The 24,895-nt window shown below is 42.1% G+C and overlaps 1 protein-coding gene and 1 long non-coding RNA gene across 4 annotated transcripts in view; one reads left to right on the forward strand and one right to left on the reverse strand.

Annotated features, from left to right (window-relative positions):
• Window positions 1–24,895, forward strand: part of LOC134356860 (ERC protein 2) — an 878,083-nt gene that overhangs the window by 298,544 nt on the left and 554,644 nt on the right. The window lies entirely within an intron of this gene.
• On the reverse strand, window positions 1,708–12,635 carry LOC134357102 (uncharacterized). Its single transcript, XR_010020506.1, has 3 exons — window positions 12,306–12,635; window positions 4,786–4,851; window positions 1,708–1,810 (listed from the first exon to the last, which is right to left on the reverse strand). It is a non-coding gene; the product is annotated as an uncharacterized LOC134357102 (long non-coding RNA).

A 24,895-nucleotide genomic window follows, 5' to 3' on the forward strand; every position in this document is an offset into this window, starting at 1 on the left:
AGCTGTTGGTGGACCTCGAAGGGCAGCTGAAGTTCCCCAACCATATCACAGCCACCACCCTGTGACCAGACATTGTCCTAGTGTCTGAGTCTACTAAGCAAGTGGTGCTGCTGGAGCTGACAGTCCCATGGGAAGATAGCTTGGAGGAGGCCTTTGAAAGGAAGCTCTCCAAGTACACAGGACTGGTCAGCAACTGTCAGCAGGCTGGATGGAGAGCGAGGTGTCTCCCAGTATGGTTGGTTGTAGGGGATTCGTAGCCCGTTCTTTAGTTAGAGCCTTCAGCATCTTGGGCATCGAGGGAGAGAGGAAGAGGAGAGCCATCCGCAGTACCACCGATGCGGCAGAGAGGGCCTCAAGATGGCTGTGGCTCAAAAGAGGGGAGCCATGGAGTCATAAGTAGCTAGCCACCTGGACACAAGCTGGGGTCTGATCTGCCCCGGCTGGGTCACCTGGAGGAGGTTGTATGATGTTGAAAGACCCGAAACACCCAATGATTCCAGGAACATCACTGAAGATGTGTCCAGAAGCATCAATAGATGTATGTACACAGCAGTTGTAGATGAAGGGCCTGTATCTCTCCGACTGTAAATCTGATGATAATTGTACCTGGCGCACAATGTTTTTAATACCTGTTTGTGTCATAAAAGATGAAAGGAAGCTATTACGGGTTGATACAACTGACTAGTGAGAAAGAGGCCAGTACAATTTAAGTGAGTTAGGTTGTCAGTGTTAACTACAACATAAAAACCAGTAAAATGTCTGGTTGCTGTTGTGGGATCCTTTTGTTCAAATAGTCATTGAACTTCTTTTGATTGGTCACTTTATTTCAAAGTACTTCATTTTATGTACTTCAGAATCAGGTTTAATATCACTGGCATGTCAAGTCAAGTCACTTTTTATTGTCATTTCGACCATAACTGCTGGTACAGTACACTGTAAAAACGAAGACAACATTTTTCAGGACCATGGTGTTACATGAAACAATACAACAACTACACTGAACTACGTAAAAACAACACAAAAACTACACTAGACTACAGACCTACCCAGGACTGCATAAAATGCACAAAACAGTGCAGGCATTACAATAAATAATAAACAAGACAATAGGCACAGTGGAGGGCAGTAGGTTGGTGTCAGTCCGGGCTCTGGGTATTGAGGAGTCTGATGGCTTGGGGGAAGAAACTGTTATGTAGTCTGGTTGTGAGAGCCCGAATGCTTCAATGCCTTTTGCCAGATGGCAGGAGGGAGAAGAGTTTGTATGAGGGGTGCATGGGGTCCTTCATAATGCTGTTTGCTTTACGGATGCAGTGTGTGGTGTAAATGTCTTTAATGGCGGGAAGAGAGACCCCGATGATCTTCTCAGCTGACCTCACTATCCACTGCAGGGTCTTGCGATCTGAGATCGTGCAATTTCCGAACCAGGCAGTGATGCAGCTGCTCAGGGTGCTCTCAATACAACCTCTGTAGAATGTGGTGAGGATGGAGGGTGGGAGATAGACTTCTCTCAGCTTTCGCAGAAAGTAGAAATGCTGCTGGGCTTTCTTTGCTATGGAGCTGGTGTTGAGGGACCAGGTGAGATGCTCCACCAGGTGAGCACCAAGAACTTTGGTGCTCTTAACGATCTCTACATAGGAGTTGTCAATGTTCAGCGGAGAGTGGTCGCTCCGTGTCCTCCTGAAGTCAACAACCATCTCTTTTGTTTTGTTCACATTCAGAGACAGGTTGTTGGCTCTGCACCAGTCCGTTAACTGCTGCACCTCCTCTCTGTATGCTTTGAAATATGCTGCTTTGCGGCATCTGTATGGTGCTATACATAATAATAAAAGAAACAAATTACAATAAGAATATAAATGTGTGTGTGAGTTACATAGTTAAACAAACATGAGCAAAAAAGAAAAAAATTGTGAGGTAGTGTACATGGGTTCATTGTCCATTCAGAAATTTGATGGTGGGGCTAAGAAGCTGTTCCTAAAATGTTGAGTGTGTCTCTTCAGGCTCCAGTAACTTCGCCTTGATGGAAGCAAAGGGAAGAGGGCATGTCCTGGGTGATGGGTTTCTTTAATGATGGCTGCAGCCTTCTTGAGTCATCACCTTTTGAAGATATCCTCGATGCTGGAGAGGCTAGCGCCCATGATGGAGCTGACTGAGTTTGCAACTTTCTGCAGCTTTTTCTGATCCTGTGCAGTGTCCTCTGCATAACAGGCAAGGATGCAACCAGTTAGAACGCTCTCCATGGTACATCTGTAGAAATTTGTGATAGTCTCCTCAAAATCCTAATAAAATATAGCCACTTGTCATGCCCTCTTTATAATTGCATCAGTATGTTGGGCCCAGAATAGATCTTCAGAGATGTTGACACCCAGGAGCTAAAAACAGTCTAACCTTTCCATTGCTGATCCTTCGATGAGGATTGGTGTGAGCTCCTGCGATTTTCTCTTCCTAAAGTTCACAATCTTAGTGATGTTGAGTACCAGGTCTTTGTTGCAACACCACTCAATTAGCTGATCTATCTCAGACCTGGACCTCCTCATCACTATCTGAAATTCTGCCAGCACTAGTCATGTCACTGGCAAACTTATAGATGTCCTTTGAGCTGTGTCTAGCAACACAGGAATGGGTGTAGAGAGTAGAGTAGCGGGCTAAGCACGCTTCCTTGAGGTGTACCCATGTTGAATGTCAATGAGAAGGAGATGTTATTTCAGATCTGCACTGACTGCGGTTTCCCATCAGGAAGTCAATATTCTGTTTGCAGAGAGAGGTACAGAGGCCCAGGTTTTGGAGGTTGTTGATCGGCACTGAGGGTTTGATGGTGTTGAACACTGATCTATATTCAATAAACAGTAGCCTGACGTAGGTGTTACTATTGTTCAGGTGACCCAAGGTTGACTGGAGAGCCAGTGAGATTGAATTCACTGTGGACCTATTGAGGTGATAGGCAATTTACAGTAGGTCCAGGTCCTTGCTTTGGCAGGAGTTGATTCTGTTTCTGCCCTGAGAGAGTGAGATTTAGAGAATCACGTACTATCTGTTGGAATAGGAGAATGCAGGGAGGAGAAAGAGTTTGTAGGATGTCGTATATTCAGTTTAGACAGAAACTTAAAATATTAAGTGTTACTGGAAAGTAGAGAAGTTATGACAGTTTTGGATATATGATAAACCAGAAATAAGACACCATTGGACAAGGGAGTTTCTTTCAATTATACTGCTGCACAGGTATGGAGGATATCAAAAGACCCTCCTCTGATATGAGGGTATAATAATGAAGCCATATGAAATTAATATTGTGAAAATTTTGAATGAAAATATGTGGTATGAGAAAAGGGATATGCCATTTTGAAGGTAGGTCAGATGCATAACAGTTCAGTTTACATCAGAAGCAATGGAGTGGTCAAGAATGAAAGTAACTTGCTTGGATCAGTAACTTGCTGAATAGAGATGTAAAGTAGAATGTTATACAGCAGTTGGGACGGGAGAAGTGGATGAGGAAGTAGCTTATCCTTTTTTATTAAAATAGCTGTGCCAAAAACATGCTTTCATTTGCCTGTAGCATTAACATTGTGCTCTTCTGTGTGCAGAAAATGAGAACCCAGTAACTGATAATACTAAATGTGATAGAAAAAGTAAGTTGTAATGGATTCTTCCCTCTCTCCTCACTTCAAAATATAAGCTATGGTAGATTTCTCTCAAAATTTCAACAGTTGTAAAATAAATAAAGAACAGTTGTCTTGAACTTGGAGATCTTCATAGCTATTCACTATGATGGAAGTGGAGCAAAACATCTCTCTCACCTAGCATTCTTATTTAGTTGCAAAACAAATATCATACTACTATGAAACCTTGACATCTTTTTTTATCAATTTAAATCTATTAAAATATTCTGTTGTATAGTTTTAATTAAGTTCTTTTGACATACAGAAATATATACTGTAATTTATGGAAATTAATTAGCAGACATTAAGCCATTAAGGAGTTATTTACCCATGGTCACTGGCTCTATTTGCATGTTGGATTATTGGTGCTCTCTTCCTCAATTTCTGTCAGTAGTTTTCTCTGGTTTTAGTGCTGCTTGACAGTAAATTATTTCCCCCAAAATTCACTGGAAGTAATCAATTGCTGAGGGGCTTTACTCTAAATATTTGTTCTTCCTGGCAAGAAAGCAATCTGTGCATGAATAAACCATTTCTGAATTTGAATGAGCTGATAAGTGTGATCACATCAGGAGCGATTTGTTAAAATTATTTTTGCTATTGATGCAGGATAATGATGAAAAACTTCATTATGCACAGTAGAAAAATGAGTTCACCTTTTGAACTTGAGTGTATATGTTAGCAAAAGAACTTCGTTATTCTGATGTGGGAAAGAAACTGTTGCTGTGATCCCAACTGCATTTTCTGTCGTGTGTCAGAATGGAAATGGCTAGAAAATGACATCAGGATTTCATCAGATGATATGTTCCTGCAACCTTATTCTTAGTCTTAAAATGCATTTTCATGACAAATTTAATTTCAGCTAATAGAAGAGGCCTGATTGAAGGTAAGCATAGCCCTTTCATGGAGCTGAATTGCTTGCTTGGCTGGGCTTGACTCGAAATTTAAGACTCTGTCCTCTACATTTTCTCCTTCCAAAAGACTGTGCATCTACTCTATTGAATCCTTTGCTGAAGAAAAGAACTGCATCAATAAGGTACTTCCACTATAGCTGACAATGTTGCTGAGTTCCAAGGAGCAGGGATTTCAAGCCATTGTAATATTGATCAGTACAAATCATCAAAATTGAACACACCTGAGCTGGGTTACAGGTTTCCCCTGCCATCCGAAGGTAGGGCGTTCCTATGAAACGGTTCGTAAGCTGAAATGTCATAAAGCGAAGAAGTGATTACCATTTATTTATATGGGAAAATTTTGTGAGCGTTCACAGACCCAAAAATAACCTACCAAATCATGCCAAATAACACATAAAACCTAAAACCACAGTAACATATAGTAAAAGCAGGAATGATATGATAAATACACAGCCTATATAAAGTAGAAATACTTTTTCACAATCATCACTGCACTGTTTTCCGTAGCGAAAATCTCACGCAAGTGCCGTCGGCAGAAAATCTCACGCAAGCGCTGTTGGCAAAAACATGGCACAAGCGCGCTCCAGTAACCTTTAAGCTATGAAGCTGCCAAATCATACCAAATAACACGTAAAAATACACAGCCTATATAAAGTAGAAATAATGTATGTACAATGTAGTATCACTTACCGGAATTGGTTCAGCGCCGAGCACACTGATGATGGTGTGTTAGTCTGAGTCGTCGCAGGTTTGGGTGGTGCAGCGGCCCCCACCCTCCGGGCCACCAACCGATACCGATCCGCGAAGCATGCAGGGGTGCAGCGGTTGCTGGGAGGTGCACAGCACATCTTTAAGAAAAAAGCCGAAACAAACGTGCTAATTAATTAGGTGCCGCCCAGCACGTAATTGTCGGCCCAGATCAGTGCCGATTTCCGATTGCGTTGTCTCTGATCTGGGCTGACAATTACGTGTTGGGCGGCACCTAATTAATTAGCATGTTTATTTCGGCTTTTTTCTTAAAGATGTGCTGTGTGCCTCCCGGCTACTGCTGCATTCTCCACGGATCGGTATCTGTCCGTGGCCTGGGTTTTGGGGTGGTGGGACACTGGGGTGTCATCTTGTCATCGTCTGTTTCCATTAGGGCAGGCAGGTGATCTTCTATCTCTGCCCGCCTCGATGTTGAAGGTTGAGGTTCGTCGTCTGCTGTGGTTGATGTGGACGGCTTGCTTGACTGCTGAGCCTCGTGCATTTTTCTATCACAGAGTTCTTTGTAAGGACTCAAACCATCTTGCAAATATCCCCTAAACCTACATGCCCTTTCAAAATTAAAGTCGTACTTTATCATTGCAGCAAAAATCTCACGCTGTTGCTTCATGTTCAGTTTGCTACTGCCTTCGGTTTCGATTGTTATCCTTTTTTCTTCTAATTGCATCAGCTCTTCATCTATCAGATGTTGGTCATGGGATGCCAAAACCTCTTCAACATCATGTTCATCAGCTTCCACAAGCCAAACTCACTTTGTCCTTGCTTCGTTCACCACAATCGAAATGCTTAATTATTACTAGTTTTATACTAAGCGTAACACCCTTACGAGCTCTTTTAGGCTTTTTCGATACCATAGAACTCATCTTGCAAACGGCTGCTCACAGGCACGTGATTAAGCAATGCTGGCGAGAATGCAGTTCCGAATCCGGGGAGAGCAGCTGCTCGGGGTGCATGCTGCCTTTTATCGCTCGCTGATTTTTTTTCGTAACAGTGAAAACACCTTCTGAAAGCAAGAACAGGGTACTAATGTAGGTCTTTCGTAACAGTGAGTTTTCGTAAAGCGAACGTTCGAAAAGCGGGGGACACCTGTATTCAGTACACTGCAAATTGGTTCTGCTTCACTCTGCCTCTTCAACCGTTCTGGTCATAGAACTGACCGTGGCTTATGTTCCTCATTTTGGTTTCTTGTTGTTTCAAGATCTAATTTGAAATACCATACTATTTTTTCTGTATTGTTTAATATCAAATAAATATACTAATTGAACGATTTGACATTATTTGAGACTTTTGCTCAGTGTTTTCTCAAGGCTAGACAATGGTTATAAATCAACAGTGGTTTAGTTCATTTCATTTCTGTTAAAGCTTTCTCTTTTAGAATTGGGCATCCCTAAAGCACATGTTTCATCTTAAACCTGCAACAGCAGTTGATAGGAGCCAGACCAGTCATTCACTGGTTATAAGCACACTAGTATCAAATACAGATATTTATTATTACCTTATTTCTCTTTATGGGAACTTGTGTGCTGCTGTTTAAAATATATTGATAGTCTGTGAAATGCTTTAGGATAGATATCTTGAGGTTGTTAAAGTTGTTCAGTAAGTGCAATCGTTCATCCTGCAATGTTACCCATTTCACTCAAGTATGCAGCTTGTTGCAAATATTGCTTTAGATTAGAATATCCAAAATTGTCAGCCCGTTGCTGTGAAGTGAGATTTTTATGTTGCTGTACTTGGAGGCTGAGCTGTAAAAATATCATAGCAAATTCTTTAAATTGCTGTTATGACGATAAAAGCATTTGTTATCCTTCCTCTGCCATTGGAAATATCCCAGCCAAATGCAAAAGTCAATGAGATGTGGTTTTAAGTATCAGAAATCTTGTTCTTCCCTCAACTAACTCTAATCTTGTTTGTCAATCATAATCTTCTTCTGTTTAAATACTGCAGTGGATAACCCTGATCACTAACAAGTTTTTTCTATAGATACCTTCTTTATTTTGAGGGTAGCTGGAAGTGCATAAACAGATTGAGATTTGTAAACCTTCTCAAAAAGAATACCTCCTTCAGAGAGAGTGCTTCATCAAATGTGTGTCAGGGACAGGATATGATGAATCTGCCCACTGTTCCATTTGCTTCACCATATCTTTATCCAAAATAATTGATTTGCCACTTAAGCATAGAACTTAGAAATGGTGCAGCACTCGATAGGCCATCTGACCCATGATGTTGTGTCGATCTTGATGCCAGTTTATATTAAATGTCCTCTTAATGTGTATCATCTATATTCTTCCAATCCTTTCATACTTACGTAACTATTAGAATGATTCTTAAATTCCACCAAACTGCCTGCTTCCAAAACTACCCGTGGTAATCCACTCTATGCACCTATCACTCTTTGCATAAAAAATAGTTGCCCCTTATATTGACCCCCCCACCTTAAAACATATCCTCTGTTAGTTGATATTTCTACCTTAGAGAAAAGATTTTGACTGTCCAGCTTATCTATGAGTCTCATAATTTAAAAATAAAACCTCTATCAAGTTTCTTATCAGCCTTTTATGCTCCAGGGATAACAATCCAAGTTTGTCCAATCTCTCCTTTTTGGTCATACCTTCTAATGCAATTAGTAATTCAGTAACCTCTTCTGCACCCTCTCCATAGTCGCCACATCCTTCCTATAATGAGGAACTAGAACTGTATGCAAAGTGCTTCTGATCAAAGTTTTATATAGCTGCAGCACAACTTCCTTACTCAATTTCAACATCGCAACTACTGAAGACAAGCATGCCATTTCTCTTCTTTACCACCTTATCCAATTGTGTAGCCAGTTTCAGTGATATGTTCTTGGATCCCAAGATTTCTCTGTACTTCAGTACTATTAAAGCACTTACTGTTAACTGTATACCTTCTCCTTTTATTTGGCCTCCCAATATGCAACAACTCCCACTTGCCTAGGTCAAACACCATCTGTCACTTCTGTGCCCGTATCTGTAACTGATATATATCTTACTATATGGTTTGATGGTCCTTTAAACTGTTCACTACTTCACAAGTCACTATCATCACAAGCTTACTAATCTACCTGTGTCCATTTTCATCCAAGTCATTCATATATATCATAGCCAGCAGAGGTTCCAACACCAATCCTGGTGGAAAATCACTGATCACAGGCCTGTAGCCAAAATAACAGCTTTATGCCCTGACACTCTGTACTCTATGGGTAAGCAAGTTCCAAATCCAAATTTGAAATTCACCTAGTATTGAATGAATGGGAATCCCAGAAAAGGGAATCCAGCTACATCTTACTTAGAATTACCCATGAGAAGATAAAGAATGATAAATATTAGCTTATTTGTCTCATCTCCATTGAAACATACAGTGAAATGGATCATTAATATCAACTACCAACACAGCCCGAAATGTACTGGGGCAGCCTATAAGTTTTGCCATGTTTCCAGCACCAATATCACTTGCCCACAGCAGTCTAACTCTTAACTCGTACATCTTTGGAAGGTGGAAGAAACTGGAGCACCTGGTGGAAACCCATGCGATCGTAAGCAGAATGTGCAGGTTCCTTACCAACAGTGGTGGGAATTGAACGCTGATCTTACAGCTGGTGCTGTAAGGCGTTATACTTATCGTTATGCTACATTGCTGTCCTCTATGCTATCGTGATGTCCTTTTCAAAACTTATGAAAGATAGGAAGCCTTGCTTTGTAGGCCTTAAGTGACTTCTGAATTTTGACATGTTTTCAGATGAATATTGGCTATCACATTAGACTTCTTGTTTTAAAAGAAAATGTTTATTGGTTGGGGCGGGACTTGGCAAATTTTTGTAGATCAAACTTAACTGGTAATCAAGCCTTGGTCTAGCTGCTCTTGACACTACCTCTCTCTGTCAGCCCCTCCTCTTCCTGGCTGCTGCTGTCCCTCTCACCACCAGGTTCCAGAACAATTACTACCCTTCCATCATCAGGCTCTCGAACAAAGGGGATAACTACACTCACTTAAGGACTCTTTTATCTTGTTATTTATTGCTATTTATTTATATCTACAGTGTTGTCGATTGATCTTGTTTCCAGTTACTGTTTTAAAGATTTGCTAGGTATGTCTGCTGTAAAAGAATCTCAAGGTTGTACGTGGTGACATGTATGTACTCGGATAATACATTTTACTTTGAATTTTGAACTCTCTTGCCTCAGCAGTTCCTACACCACTGCCCTTCATTCATCATTTCCTCATCACTGAAGTGTACATTCTCTCGTTTTTTGCTCTGTGTTGACCCATTTATTACAATGCTGGTTACCAGAGATTGGCAGTTTGCATAGTTTTGAGTAACCACATTTTAATGTAATTAATTGTTTGATGAACATATGAACCACTTTGTAGAAAAATCAATTCTCTACACATAAATTGCAATGTTTTCCTTTGGATTTAGATTGATAGATGCCTTTTCCTGCTATGATCCAGAAATTGAGTTTGTACTGGAGCAATGGAACCTTTTCCCCATCCATGAGGCAAACTCCCAAAAAAGATCCGGCAGTCTGCTGCTGTCAAGCGTCAATTTGTCCAGATCCTTGGTGCCATCATAATGTCAGACCAGCAAATCTCATCAAAGAATTCTGACAATGATCTTGGAAGCAAATACAAGATCAGATTAGATTAGATGACGAAGCGTGATACTGAACAATCAATAATAGTTGGGTGATACACGTATGATTCAGGTAGAACTTGAAGTATCATGTTAAAGTTTAAAGAAGGTCCTTTCTGTTCTGGAGCAGTGATATTATGGAGCCATATATACAGATCATTGACAGTTTCTTTTCCTCCTGTGGATGCTGCTGGGTCCACTTTTCATCCAGCAGATTTGTTGCTTCATATATGAAGATGAATGCCTTTGTGAAATCTAAGTACAAGGATTGCCTTTGTTCACTTCATTTTTCCTGTGATTAGCATGCTGTGAAGATCATGTCTGTGGTACCTCTCGATGGGTGGAAAGCACACTGCAATTCAAGGAGAGACTCTTCAGACAGAGGAAGGAATCAGTTGACAATGATACATGCAAACACAAAATAATCTGCAGATGCTATGATCAAAGCAACACTTTCAGTACGCTGGATGAACTCCGCAGGTCTGGCAGCATCAATTAGAAATGATGAGTCGACATTTCAGGCCGGAACCTTTCGTCAGGACTGAAGAATGAAAGGTGGGGGAGGATTTTTGTATCCAAGGATACATGCAAGCACTGAGCCTATTGTTGACGGGAGGGAAATGCCTCTGTAAATGTCACAATCTGCCTTATCTCCCTTCATGAATATGGTCACTATTAGAGCACTCTGAGCTCTGAGGACATTTATACCTTTCCCAGATGTTCAGGAGCAGAGCGTGTATGTGGTGCAGGAGTGCTAGTCCACCTTCCTTGAGGGATCTCTGCTGGAAAAAATTCTGTAAATAAAGGCAACTCTTGTACATGGCTTTCATAGATTTGACAAAGGCATTTGATACAGTAGACCACCAAACTCTATGGCATATACTAACAAGACATGGCTGCCTTGACAAATACTTATGAATACTGACACTACTGCATTATGGCATGTCAGCCACAGTACTCAGCAATAGTGGCACTGAATCAGAACCCTTCACTGTCAGGACAGGAGTCAAACAGGGCTGGATCACTGCACCCACCCTATCTGCCATCCTTCACCTCCTTGCCAAGACCTGCCACAGGGAATCCTAATCGTGTATGGAATGGACGACGGACTTTTAAATCTCAATCGGTTCAAGACCAAGAACAAGGTCAGCACTAACACTATCATGGAGTTTCAGTATACGGATGACAATGTCATTGCAACACACTCTGAAAAAGACCAACAACGTATCCTGAATGCCTTTGCAAGGTATTTAGGGCCCTGGATTTTGTTCTGAATATCAAAAAGACACAAATCCTATATCAGCTACTGCCCAACCAGCCACTTATCCAGTCCTCCCTAAAAGTCAACAATATTGCCCCTGAAAATGTAGGTCACTTTCCCAACCTTAGTAGCATTCTTTCCTCAAAAGTAGACATTGACTTGGAGATTAACCAGTTACTGAGTTGTACTTGTGAAACCTACACAAGATTAAGGAAAAGAGACTTTGAAGACAGTGACCCATGGGTCCAAACAAAACTTTTAGTCTACAGAGCTGTCATTGTACAATAGGCACCTGAAAGCCCTAGAACAATACTGACAAAGATGCTTATAGAAGATTTTGAGGATCAGTTGGAGGAAGCCAACATGAACAGCATCTTCCCAAATAGATCCTTTACTGCCATATGAAGGAAGGTCAGCGAGCTCCTGGAAACGTTTCAAAGATAACATCAAAATTAACCTGAAGAAATTCAACATTGTATCTAAAAACTGCAAAGACATTGCACTCAGTAGATAAACCTGGAAGAAATCTGTTCAGGAGGGATCTGTGCTACATGAGAATGACCTCTGCTGTGCCACAGAGAACAAGCCGTAGCTGTGAAAGGAGAGACCAAAAAACTCAACCACTAACCATAGCCAGCACTTGCTCTTTGCCCACACTGCACCAGAATATGTGGATTCCAGATCACTTATACGGCCACTCAAGACCCACTGATGGACAACCCATTAGGAGAACATCCTACTTAACTCAAGTGATCTGTACACAGATTGTTAGTTTTTTTTAGGTCAAATAATTTGGTAGGCAGATAATTTAGTAAGCAGTAATTATGGCATAGTGCACCATTTTGAAAACTCAGACCACGTATTTTGATGTGTACACTTTCTATGGTATTTTGTATGCAAGTTAGTTCAAGTGATTTCTCTTGATTGCAGATGAGCAGACCCCCAAGCAGTGCTGGCTGTGAAATATCATGACATCACCATCAGGATTCTCAGCTTAACAGATGTAGAACATAAGAATTAGGAACGGGGTGGGCCGTTTGTTCCCTGAATTGTTCTTCACTACTCACCTGATAGTAGTGAATGTTTTGTCCCAAACATCATTTTCTCGCCTTATCCTCAGACTTCTCAAATATTCAGAAATATATCGATCTCTGTTTTGAAGGACCAAGGTTGTTTTCTATTTCACAGTAAACTTGCTTTGAACATGGCATTCCTACCACAAAATCCAGGCCTTAGCCTCTAGTAAACAGTACATTCTCTAGTTTGCAGTAAAAGAACAAACTTTGCTTTGCCGGAGAGCTGGATGTACCTTACTGCCACTCACAAAATCATTAACATAGTTGGATCAATTGCCTGAGGCTGCATGTCCATTGCTCTGCTGCTCAATGACGTTTTCAATACAGATCAGATAGAAGTGGATAATAACTTATTTAAAAACTGGGCTGGTTATGGATGAAAGTTTGCAGTCTGGTTCTTTTTACAAAACCCTTACTTAATGGAATGCTGTACATTTTACAGTTTGGCTCATGTTCATTTGATGAGTAGAGCCAGTAATACTTATGGAATTAAAGCCATATCAAACCATAAAACATGCTTTATCTCCTGTTTCTAAATGGGTTACATTAACTGACAAAAGAACTGTAAACATTCAAGGCATCTGTAGACTTCTGTTAAACTAACATGCTAAACTGTCGCTGTTAGTTCCATTAAAACAAAATTTTGTTTAAATATTTCAAGTAGCATTGAAGGTATAAGAAGCAGAGAATTTTTCAGATTGACAGATGATTAAAAATAACTAATCTCCATATACTGGGAACAAGGTTTGTTTACTCTGCTATTCAGTTTGAATAATGATGATAAATGGCTCCAAAGGACAACTTTTATTGGGGGAAGGATTACATAACCGTATAAATTGCATTTTGAATTTTGAAGCTATGTTTCTTTGGGGGAGTTGGGCCATAATTTTGAAATCACGAAACAATTTTTGCAACCAACATCAATTAAGGATTGAAAAATTGGCACCACTTACAATGGAAGTGTTGTGACTTTACACTTTGTACTCTGCATGAGACATTTTTTTGTACATACTATGCACTTAAGTGTTGATTACAAAGATTTCTGGGGTTAGCAGGGTGAAATGTTCAGTGAGTGTTAATGAGAACAGGAAGAAATTTCTGTTTGTAACCATTTTAGACTTGAGACCTATTGATGTTCATGATGGTAAGATTAGCAGCTTGTGGCTTGAACGATTTTCTTTTAGGTTTGTTATTAAATGTAATTTCAGTGTAAAGATAATATTAACAGACATCTCACCCTGCAAAAACTCACTTCAGGGAGGTAGCACCACCACCCCTGCCCCCCGCAACCCCATATCTCTCCCCCCCCACCCAGTCGACCTCCAAGGGTGTATGTATACAGGACATTTGATTATGAAAGAACACAACAATTTATTTGATCACATATTGAAACTATTTATACACACACACACAGGCACACACACACACACACACACACACACACACACACACACACACACACATACATATATATATTCCTTGTTGAGTATTTTGTTGGCAGTCTCAATGCTAATAGCTAAATGCTAACGCAAATAGCTTTTCTATTTCTTTTGCAAACTTTCCTTTGACTGTGATGTGGCTTGCTTGGCAGATTTCAACATTTTGCCAGAAGTCTCAACCTCATAGCAGTCTGTGTCAATGAATTTGTTAATTTTGTAAGACATCAGATTCACAAGTGTTATTCAGAAGTTCTATTCAAAAGGTTCAAAGGAACATCTAATCAAGCCTTATGCATTTGGAAACAAGTCCTGTGGACTGATGAAATTAAAATAGAACTTTTTGGCTGCAATGAGCAAAGGCATGTTTGGAGAAAAAAGGGTGCAGAATTTCATGAAAAGAACCCCTCTCCAACTGTTAAGCATGGGGGTGGATCGATTTTGCTTTGGGCTTGTATTGCTGCCAGTGACACAGGGAACATTTACTGGTAGAGGGAAGAATGAATTCAATTAAATACCAGCAAATTCTGGAAGCAAACATCACACCGTCCGTAAAAAAAAAGCTGAAGATGAAAAGAGGATGGCTTCTACAACAGGATAATGTATCTAAATACACCTCAAAATCCATAATGGACTACCTCAAGAGGCACAAGCTGAAGGTTTTGCCATGGCCCTCACAGTCCCCTAATCTAAACATCATCGAAAATCTGTGGATAGACTTCAAAAGAGCAGTACATGCAAAACGGACCAAAAATCTCACAGAACTGGAAGCCTTTTGCAAGGAAGAATGGGCGAAAATCCCCCAAACAAGAATTGAAAGACTCTTAGCTGGCTACAAAAAGTGTTTACAAGCTGTGATACTTGCCAAAGGGGGTGTTACTAAGTAGAAACCATAGAAACACTACAGCACAGAAACAGGCCCTTTGGCCCTTCTTGGCTGTGCCGAACCATTTTCTGCCTAGTCCCACTGACCTGCACATGGACCATATCCCTCCATACACCTCCCATCCATGTATCTGTCCAATTTATTCTTAAATGTTAAAAAAGAACCCGCATTTACCACCTCGTCTGGCAGCTCATTCCATACTCCCACCACTCTCTGTGTGAAGAAGCCCCCCCTAATGTTCCCTTTAAACTTTTGCCCCCTCACCCTAAACCCATGTCCTCTGGTTTTTTTCTCCCCTTGCCTCAGTGGAAAAAGCATGCTTGCATTCACTCTGTCTATACCCATCATAATTTTATATACCTCTATCAAATCTCCCCTCATTCTTCTACGCTGCAGGGAATAAAGTCCTAACCTATTCAACCTTTCTCTGTAACTGAGTTTCTCAAGTTCCGGCAACATCCTTGTAAACCTTCTCTGCACTCTTTCAACCTTATTTATATCCTTCCTGTAATTTGGTGACCAAAACTGAACACAATACTCCAGATTCGGCCTCACCAATGCCTTATACAACCTCATCATAACATTCCAGCTCTTATACTCAATACTTTGATTAATAAAGGCCAATGTACCAAAAGCTCTCTTTACAACCCTATCTACCTGTGACGCCACTTTTAGGGAATTTTGTATCTGTATTCCCAGATCCCTCTGTTCTACTGCACTCCTCAATGCCTTACCATTAACTCTGTATGTTCTACCTTGGTTTGTCCTTCCAATGTACAATACCTCACACTTGTCTGTATTAAACTCCATCTGCCATTTTTCAACCCATTTTTCCAGCTGGTCCAAGTCCCTCTGCAAGCTTTGAAAACCTTCCTCACTGTCTACTACACCTCCAATCTTTGTATCATCAGCAAATTTGCTGATCCAATTTACCACATTATCATCCAGATCATTGATATAGATGACAAATAACAATGGACCCAGCAATGATCCCTGTGGCACACCACTAGTCACAGGCCTCCACTCAGAGAAGCAATTTTCTACTACCACTCTTTGGCTTCTTCCATTGAGCCAATGTCTAACCCAATCTACCACCTCTCCATGTATACCTAGCGACTGAATTTTCCTCACTAACCTCCCATGCGGGACCTTGTCAAAGGCCTTACTGAAGTTCATGTAGACAATATCCACTGCCTTCCCTTCATCCACTTTCCTGGTAACCTCCTTGAAAAACTCCAATAGATTGGTCAAACATGACCTACCATGCACAAAGCCATGTTGACTCTCCCTAATAAGTCCCTGTCTATCCAAATGCTTGTAGATTCTGTCTCTTAGTACTCCCTCCAATAACTTACCTACTACCGACGTTAAACTTACCGGCCTATAATATCCCGGATTACTTTTCGATCCTTTTTTAAACAACAAGTACTGCCGTGCAGGGTGCCCAAACTTTTGCTTCAGGCCCTTTTCCTTTTTTGTTATTTTGAAACTGTAAAAGATGGAAATAAAAAAATGTTTTCTTGCTTAAAATATTAAAGAAATGTGTCGTCTTTAACTTTATGCCTTTTGGAAATGAGTTCATCTTTTACTTGCTTAGCTATTCACAATAACAGAAATTTTGACCAGGGGTGCCCAAACTTTTGCATACCGCTGTATGTAGTTTGATAATAAGTTGACATTGAACTTTAAAAAAAAACTTCTCCCCAAACACTGATAATTTTCCCCAGAATCTACCACTGACCTAAACAAGAGGGGCAATTTACAGTGACAAATAACCAACCAATCCACACCTCTTTTGAGATGTGGGAGGAAACTGGAGCAGGCAGAGGCAATGTCCGTTCTCTTAGGTAGAACAGCAGAACACCACACAGTTAGCACATGAGGTCAGAATTTAACCAGGATCATTGGTTCCCTAAGGCCTATTAGAAAGGAAATGTGGGAGAACTGAGGATGTAATCTTTTGTTTAAAAAAATAATATTGGCAGGTTTGGATCAAGTTTAGAGGAGAAATTGAAGAGGTTGAACATAATAGTGTGTCACTCAGGAACAAATGTCTAATATCTCATGTTTGCAATTCATGTACACATTATATGTCGTCTGTCATTGAGATATAAACACCAGATGACTACTCTGCATTGTGTTACCAGAGAATTTGACAAAGCATCTGTTTGACAGTATACAGTGAAATTTGATTTTCAAGATGAAAGGGAGCAAAAGCACAATGATATGATTTATTTTTGGAAGTGCAGAGTATTTTAAGTTTTATATTTATATCTCATATTTTAAGTGTAGCACTTGCATCAGCTGCGGCTGGCACATTCTCCAACCATAGTGGTTTTTGCTTCTGTTTGCTTTCTTTTTTCACTGACTAAGAATATGGGATATACCTCAGCAGAGTACAGAAACAGGCCCTTTGGCCCACCTTATCTTTGCCTGCATTGCTCTATCCTATGCCTTTTCATGTGTCTATTTAAATGACTCTTAAATATCACTTTTGTAGCTGCCTCTACCACCTCCCTGACGGTGTGTTCCAGGCCCCTACCATATTCTGTGTCAAAAAATAGCTCTCCTTAACTATCCTGCCGTCACTTTAAACCCATGTCCCATAGTATTTGACCTTTCTACCTTGAGACAAAGACTCCTTGTTGCCCCCTCAGCCTCTGAAGCTCCAGAGAAAATAATTCAAGTTTGTCCAACCTCACCTTATAGCTCATCTCTCAGACAGCATCCTGATAAACCTTGTCTGCACCCTGTCCAAAGCCTTGTTTCTTGATGTGACCATCATTGAAACCTATTAAGTACTGAAAGGACTAGATAGAGTGGCCATGAAGAGAATATTTTCTGCAGAGGGAAGTCTAGGACCGGAGGGCACAGCCTTAGAATAGAAGGATGTCTCTTTAGAACAGAGATGAGGGGGAGTTTCTTTAGCCACTGGGTGATGAATTTGTGGTATTCATTTCTGCAGATGGCTATGAAGGCCAACTGACTGGGTATGTTTAAAACAGAGTTTGATACATTCTTGATTAGTAAGGATGTCAAAGGGTACAGAGAGATGGCAGGAGAATGGTTGAGAGGGATAATAAATCAGCCATAATGGACTGGTGATACAGACTCAATGGGCTGAACGATCTGGTACTGCTCCTATGTCTCACGGACCAGAGTTGCACACAATACCCTAAAACGGCCTAACTGAAGTTTTTGCAACTGCAACATGGCTTCCTGACTTGTATACTCAATGCCCTGACAGATGAAGGCAAACCATTTGTACACATTAACCACCTTATCTACTTGTGTTGCCATTTCAAGAAGTTATGAACTTGCATCTCAAGTTCTCTGCTATAGATCAATGCTCTCTAAAGATTCTGCCATTTACTGAGTATTTTCCTCTTGCATTTGATCTCCCAAAATGCAAAAACTTACACTTGTCTCGATTGAACTCTATCTACTGCTTCTCTGTTTCTCTGCCCAAATTTTCAACTGCTGCAACATTTGTCAAACTTCGCTAACTACAATTCCACCAAATTCCATGTCATATGTAAATTTGCTATTAAAACCACCTATAATTTTCAGTGCAATACATAAACTTACTACAGTACTGTGCAAAAGTCTTAGGCACCCTAGCTACAGTGTATATATGTGCCTAAGACTTTTGCACAGTACTGTACATCGCAAGCAACACAGTTCTCAGCATCCCTCCTTTTGAACCAGCAGAGATCCAAGCAGAGAAAGACCCCTTTTTTCTCTACCTCTGTCTTCTATGACCAAGCCAATTTTGTATCCAAGTTATTAAGTCACTGTGGATCCCATCCCACTGTGGGCTGAAAAGTGGCAGATGGAGTTCAACCCGGAGAAGTGTGAGGTAGTACACTTTGGAAGGACAAACTCCAAGGCAGAGTACAAAGTAAATGGCAGGATACTTGGTAGTGTGGAGGAGCAGAGGGATCTCGGGGTACATGTCCACAGATCCCTGAAAGTTGCCTCACAGGTGGATAGGGTAGTTAAGAAAGCTTATGGGGTGTTAGCTTTCATAAGTCGAGGGATAGAGTTTAAGAGTCGCGATGTAATGATGCAGCTCTATAAAACTCTGGTTAGGCCACACTTGGAGTATTGTGTCACCTCACTATAGGAATGATGTGGAAGCATTGGAAAGGTTACAGAGGATATTTACCAGGATGCTGCCTGGTTTATAAAGTATGCATTATGATCAGAGATTAAGGGAGCTAGGGCTTTACTCTTTGGAGAGAAGGAGGATGAGAGGAGACATGATAGAGGTGTACAAGATAATAAGAGGAATAGATAGAGTGGATAGCCAGCACCTCTTCCCCAGGGCACCACTGCTCAATACAAGAGGACATGGCTTTAAGGTAAGGGGTGGGAAGTTCAAGGGGGATATTAGAGGAAGGTTTTTTACTCAGAGAGTGGTTGGTGCGTGGAATGCACTGCCTGAGTCAGTGGTGGAGGCAGATACACTAGTGAAGTTTAAGAGACTACTGGACAGGTATATGGAGGAATCTAAGGTGGGGGCTTATATGGGAGGCAGGGTTTGAGGGTCAGCACAACATTGTGGGCCGAAGGGCCTGTACTGTGCTGTACTATTCTATGTTCTATGTTCATCCCATGATTTTTTTTCCCCGGAAAGTTCTGATTTGCTTTCTTCTAGTTTGTTTGGCATTCATCTACTGTCACATGCCCCACCTCCTGGATTAAGTAGGAGAAAATTGCCAATAATTACCACAGTGCATTGACATTTTGGGGGGGAGAATGTTGGGCCAGCCATCCCATGTACACATTGCTAAGGATCTGAAGGTAACTTGTGATTGTAGAACTGTGCCCTAATGCAACGAGTTTAGCTCAAATATTGATTTGAGATAACATGAATGATTTTACTGCCTGACTCCTGTCAGATGGTTTCTCCTTGTTTGGGGTTGGAAAGAAAGGCACCAAGCTTAGTCTCATGGTTCAAATTTATAACATTTTCAATATTAACTATTCATATGCTATAAAGCAAAATTTTAGAACACAGAAATTATATAATTATTTTGTATCAATAGTTTCCCTTGAATGTATTACTGAGAACTCTTGATCTATAGTGATACCAGTTTCAACTGATTTAAGTTGTCATGATTAATATGTATGCAAACTTTGAGCATACAATCATGAAATGAAGGTAGCAATTGGCCACTATGCCCCTGCAAAATTGGACATGGAGTGGATGTTTCCTATCTTGGGGGAGTGTAGTACAAGAGGACACAGCCTCAGAATAGAGGATTGTATCATTAGAACAGACATGAGCAGAAATTTCTTTAGGAAGAAGGTGGTAAATCTGTGGAATTCATTGGCACAAATGGCTGTGGAGGCCAGTCATTGGATATGTTTAAAGTGGAGATTGATAGGCTCTTGGTTAGTAAGGGTGCTGAAAGTTATGGGGAGAAGACAGGAGAATAGGGTTGAGAGGGATAGTAAATCAGCCAAGATGCAGTGACAGAGCAGACCTGATGAACTGATTGGCCTAACTCTGCTCCTCTGTCTTATGGTCTATGGTCTTAATATATTGCTGGGAATAAATTATTAATTTAGTGGAAGTTGTGAAGGGCGCTTTATGATGATATGAATATTACTCTTATAATGGTGTGTTGAACCGCTTCATTATTTTAAATTAGTATATCAAACCAATGGTTGAAATTCATAGAACAGGATTTGACAAACAAATTAAGCAGTGGAAAGAACGAATGAATAGAGGAGAGGGGTGTGGATATCATTTTTTTTACATTTTAAATTGGAAATATATCAGTTATTAGTTCCTCAATAGAAAGTCAAAATTCAGTAGATAAACAAAGATTGAAGAAAATTGTTTGCTTCACATGAGATAAATTCTTACCTGCTAGGAAACTTGATAAGGTTGCAATTATCAGGTATGCTGTGTGCGGTAGGCTGTACCATAGCTGTATGAAATTGATATTTGTTTGGCGCTTGGGGAAAAAGTGAGAGTTTTTATTGAAGTTATCTCCCAATTGTGACGTTCGTCAGACCTGCATCTATTTTGGACTAAGTGGCTGACTGCTGCTTCTATTTTCTTCTGGTTTTTGCTCTCATCAGAAGGCTTTTCCAAACCAAAAAAAAATAGATTTTTTTTCCAAATAGTTCAGACATAATGAGAAAGTATCTGTTTTAAATGCACTATCACATCACACTTTGACACTTGCTGTGATAGTTACCTCAAGCAATCTTAATGGTAAAAGCAAATGATTGATTATTTCAAGTAAATTGTTCCACATTTAAGTATGTATACCCATGACCCTTTGTATGGACTCGGCTGTGTTGTACAACAGTATTGAATTTCTGTATATTGTAAGTGAGGTCACTGGAGAAAATGAATGGAAGGAAAGAGATTAGTATTAGGGATGACACTGTGCAAGTATTGGAGCAACTTGAGTGTCAGCTTGGCAGCTTTTCAAGTACCTTGATTTGAATCGACATTTAAGTCTGAGGATGGCAGTATGTTATTACTGTAACTTTTTACTGATGGATGTTGGTTGATTGTTTCATTGGAAATGATGTTTGTTCAATTCAGCGTAGAATGCTTGTAGACTACCAAATAAGTAACTTCTGAGATTTAGTGAGGTAAAATAACTTCATCTACTCCAAGCTGTTACTTATAGCATTTCTTTAAAGAGCTGCTCCATCTGTCCTTTGTAGTGAGTATTTAAATGAAACCCGGACTCCAGCAACGACCATGGAGACATTCAAAGCGATTGCGCAACCACCAACTGCGAATCCAGCCTTGAACTCCAGGCCGGGTCTTTATGTGCTGCTATTGTGACTCCCGTCTCCCCTTCCCCCACCACCACTCTGCAACCCCGTCTCCCTCAGATCCCACCGTCAGCTCCTGGGCCCTCAGAGGCTCCATCTTCCTCTCACCCCAACCCTCCCCTCTCCACTGACACCCCAACCCTCCCCCCTCCCGCCTCTGATCCCAGCTCTCAAGATTCCAGCCTTGAACTCCAGGCCGGGTCTTTATGTGCTGCTATTGTGACTCCCGTCTCCCCTTCCCCCACCAATACTCTGCAATCCCGTCTCCCTCAGATCCCACCGTCAACTCCTGGGCCCTCAGAGGCTCCATCTTCCTCTCACCCCAATCCTCCCCTCTCCACTGACACCCCAACCCTCCCCCCTCCCGCCTCTGATCCCAGCTCTCAAGATTCCAGCCTTGAACTCCAGGCCGGGTCTTTCTGTGCTGCTATTGTGACTCCTGTCTCCCCTTCCCCCACCAATACTCTGCAATCCCGTCTCCCTCAAATCCCACCATCAGCTCCTGGGCCCTCAGAGGCTCCATCTTCCTCTCACCCTAACCCTCTCCTCTCCATTGACACCCCAACCCTCCCTCCTCCCCCCTCTGATCCCAGCTCTCATCCGTGCCGGGTCTTTACCATCCCCTCCGACCTTCAACTGTCGGAGGCAGAACGCTCTGTCCTCAGTAAGGGCCTCACCTTTATCCCCCTTCGCCCACACCTCAGCGAGTTCCGTGTTCGCCATGATGCGAAACTTTTCTTCCGCCGTCTCCGTCTCCGAGCCTACTTCTTCGGCAAGGACTCTTCCACCCCCACCGATGACCCCTTCTCCCATCTTCAACCCTCCTCTTCTTCATGGACACCCCGCTCTGGTCTTCTGCCTGCTCTGGATCTCTTTATCGCTAACTGCCGACGGGACGTCAACCGTCTCGACTTCACCGCACCTTGTCCCCATTCCAACCTCACTCCTTCGGAACGCTCTGCTCTCCACTCCCTCCGCACTAATCCTAACCTTATTATTAAACCCGCCGATAACGGGGCTGCTGTTGTAGTCTGGCGTACTGACCTCTACCTTGCCGAGGCACAGCGACAACTCGCGGATACCTCTTCTTATTTACCCCTCGATCGTGACCCCACTAAGGAGCTCCAGGCCATTGTCTCCCACACCATCACCAACTTTATCCGCTCAGGGGATCTCCCATCCACTGCTACCAACCTTATAGTTCCCACACCTCGCACTTCCTGTTTCTACCTCCTACCCAAGATCCACAAACCTGCCTGTCCTGGCCGACCTATTGTCTCAGCTTGCTCCTGCCCCACCGAACTCGTTTCTGCATACCTCGACACGGTTTTATCCCCCCTTGTTCAATCCCTTCCGACCTATGTTCGTGACACTTCTTACGCTCTTAACCTTTTCAATGATTTTAAGTTCCCTGGCCCCCACCGCTTTATTTTCACCATGGATGTCCAGTCCTTATATACTTCCATCCCCCATCAGGAAGGTCTCAAAGCTCTACGCTTCTTTTTGGATTCCAGACCTAATCAGTTCCCCTCTACCACCACTCTGCTCCATCTAGCGGAATTAGTCCTTACTCTTAATAATTTCTCCTTTAGCTCCTCCCACTTCCTCCAAACTAAAGGTGTAGCTATGGGCACCCGTATGGGTCCTAGCTATGCTTGCCTTTTTGTTGGCTTTGTGGAACAATCTATGTTCCGTGCCTATTCTGGTATCTGTCCCCCACTTTTCCTTCGCTACATCGACGACTGCATTGGCGCTGCTTCCTGCACGCATGCAGAGCTCGTTGACTTTATTAACTTTGCCTCCAACTTTCACCCTGCCCTCAAGTTTAACTGGTCCATTTCCGACACCTCCCTCCCCTTTCTAGATCTTTCTGTCTCTGTCTCTGGAGACAGCTTATCCACTGATGTCTACTATAAGCCTACTGACCCTCACAGCTATCTGGACTATTCCTCTTCTCACCCTGTCTCTTGCAAAAACGCCATCCCCTTCTCGCAATTCTTCCATCTCCACCGCATCTGCTCTCAGGATGAGGCTTTTCATTCTAGGATGAGGGAGATGTCTTCCTTTTTTAAAGAAAGGGGCTTCCCTTCCTCCACTATCAACTCTGCTCTTAAACGCATCTCCCCCATTTCACGTACATCTGCTCTCACTCCATCCTCCCACCACCCCACTAGGAATAGGGTTCCCTTGGTCCTCACCTACCACCCCACCAGCCTCCGGGTCCAACATATTATTCTCCGTAACTTCCGCCACCTCCAACGGGATCCCACCACTAAGCACATCTTTCCCTCCCCCCCCCTCTGCATTCCGCAGGGATCGCTCCCTACGCAACTCCCTTGTCCATTCGTCCCCCCCATCCCTCCCCACTGATCTCCCTCCTGGCACTTATCCGCGTAAGCGGAACAAGTGCTACACATGCCCTTACACTTCCTCCGTTACCACCATTCAGGGCCCCAAACAGTCCTTCCAGGTGAGGCAACACTTCACCTGTGAGTCGGCTGGGGTGATATACTGCGTCCGGTGCTCCCGATGTGGCCTTTTATATATTGGCGAGACCCGACGCAGACTGGGAGACCGCTTTGCTGTACATCTACGCTCTGTCCGCCAGAGAAAGCAGGATCTCCCAGTGGCCACACATTTTAATTCCACACCCCATTCCCATTCTGATATGTCTATCCACGGCCTCCTCCACTGTAAAGATGAAGCCACACTCAGGTTGGAGGAACACCACCTTATATTCCGTCTGGGTAGCCTCCAACCTGATGGCGTGAACACTGACTTCTCAAACTTCCGCTAATGCCCCACCTCCCCCTCGTACCCCATCTGTTACTTATTTTTATACACACATTCTCTCTCTCACTCTCCTTTTTCTCCCTCTGTCCCTCTGAATATACCCCCTGCCCATCCTCTGGGTCCCCCCCTCCCCACCCTTGTCTTTCTTCCCAGACCTCCTGTCCCATAATCCTCTCTTATCCCTTTTGCCTATCACCTGTCCAGCTCTTGGCTCCATCCCTCCCCCCACCCCCCCGTCTTCTCCTATCATTTTGGATCTCCCCCTCCCCCTCCAACTTTCAAATCCCTTACTCACTCTTCCTTCAGTTAGTCCTGACGAAGGGTCTCGGCCTGAAACGTCGACTGCACCTCTTCTTAGAGATGCTGCCTGGCCTGCTGCGTTCACCAGCAACTTTTATGTGTGTTATTTAAATGATAGTGTTTCTTTTGGAATGCCCAAATACCCAAGATACAGAAATTACTTGCAGACAAGGCTGGGTTCTAAATATGGCAGAACTGTAAGATTTTATATTGTAAGCTGAAGCACTGAAACAGATTCAGAATCAGAATCAGGTTTATTATCACTGGCATGTGATGTGAAATTTGTTATTCTAGTATAAATATGAACTGATACTTTTTATTTTAATCTAGTCTGAGAAATATATTTGCACAAATAA

The sequence above is a fragment of the Mobula hypostoma genome, chromosome 15, assembly GCF_963921235.1.
Source record: "Mobula hypostoma chromosome 15, sMobHyp1.1, whole genome shotgun sequence".
Classification (NCBI taxonomy): domain Eukaryota; kingdom Metazoa; phylum Chordata; class Chondrichthyes; order Myliobatiformes; family Myliobatidae; genus Mobula; species Mobula hypostoma.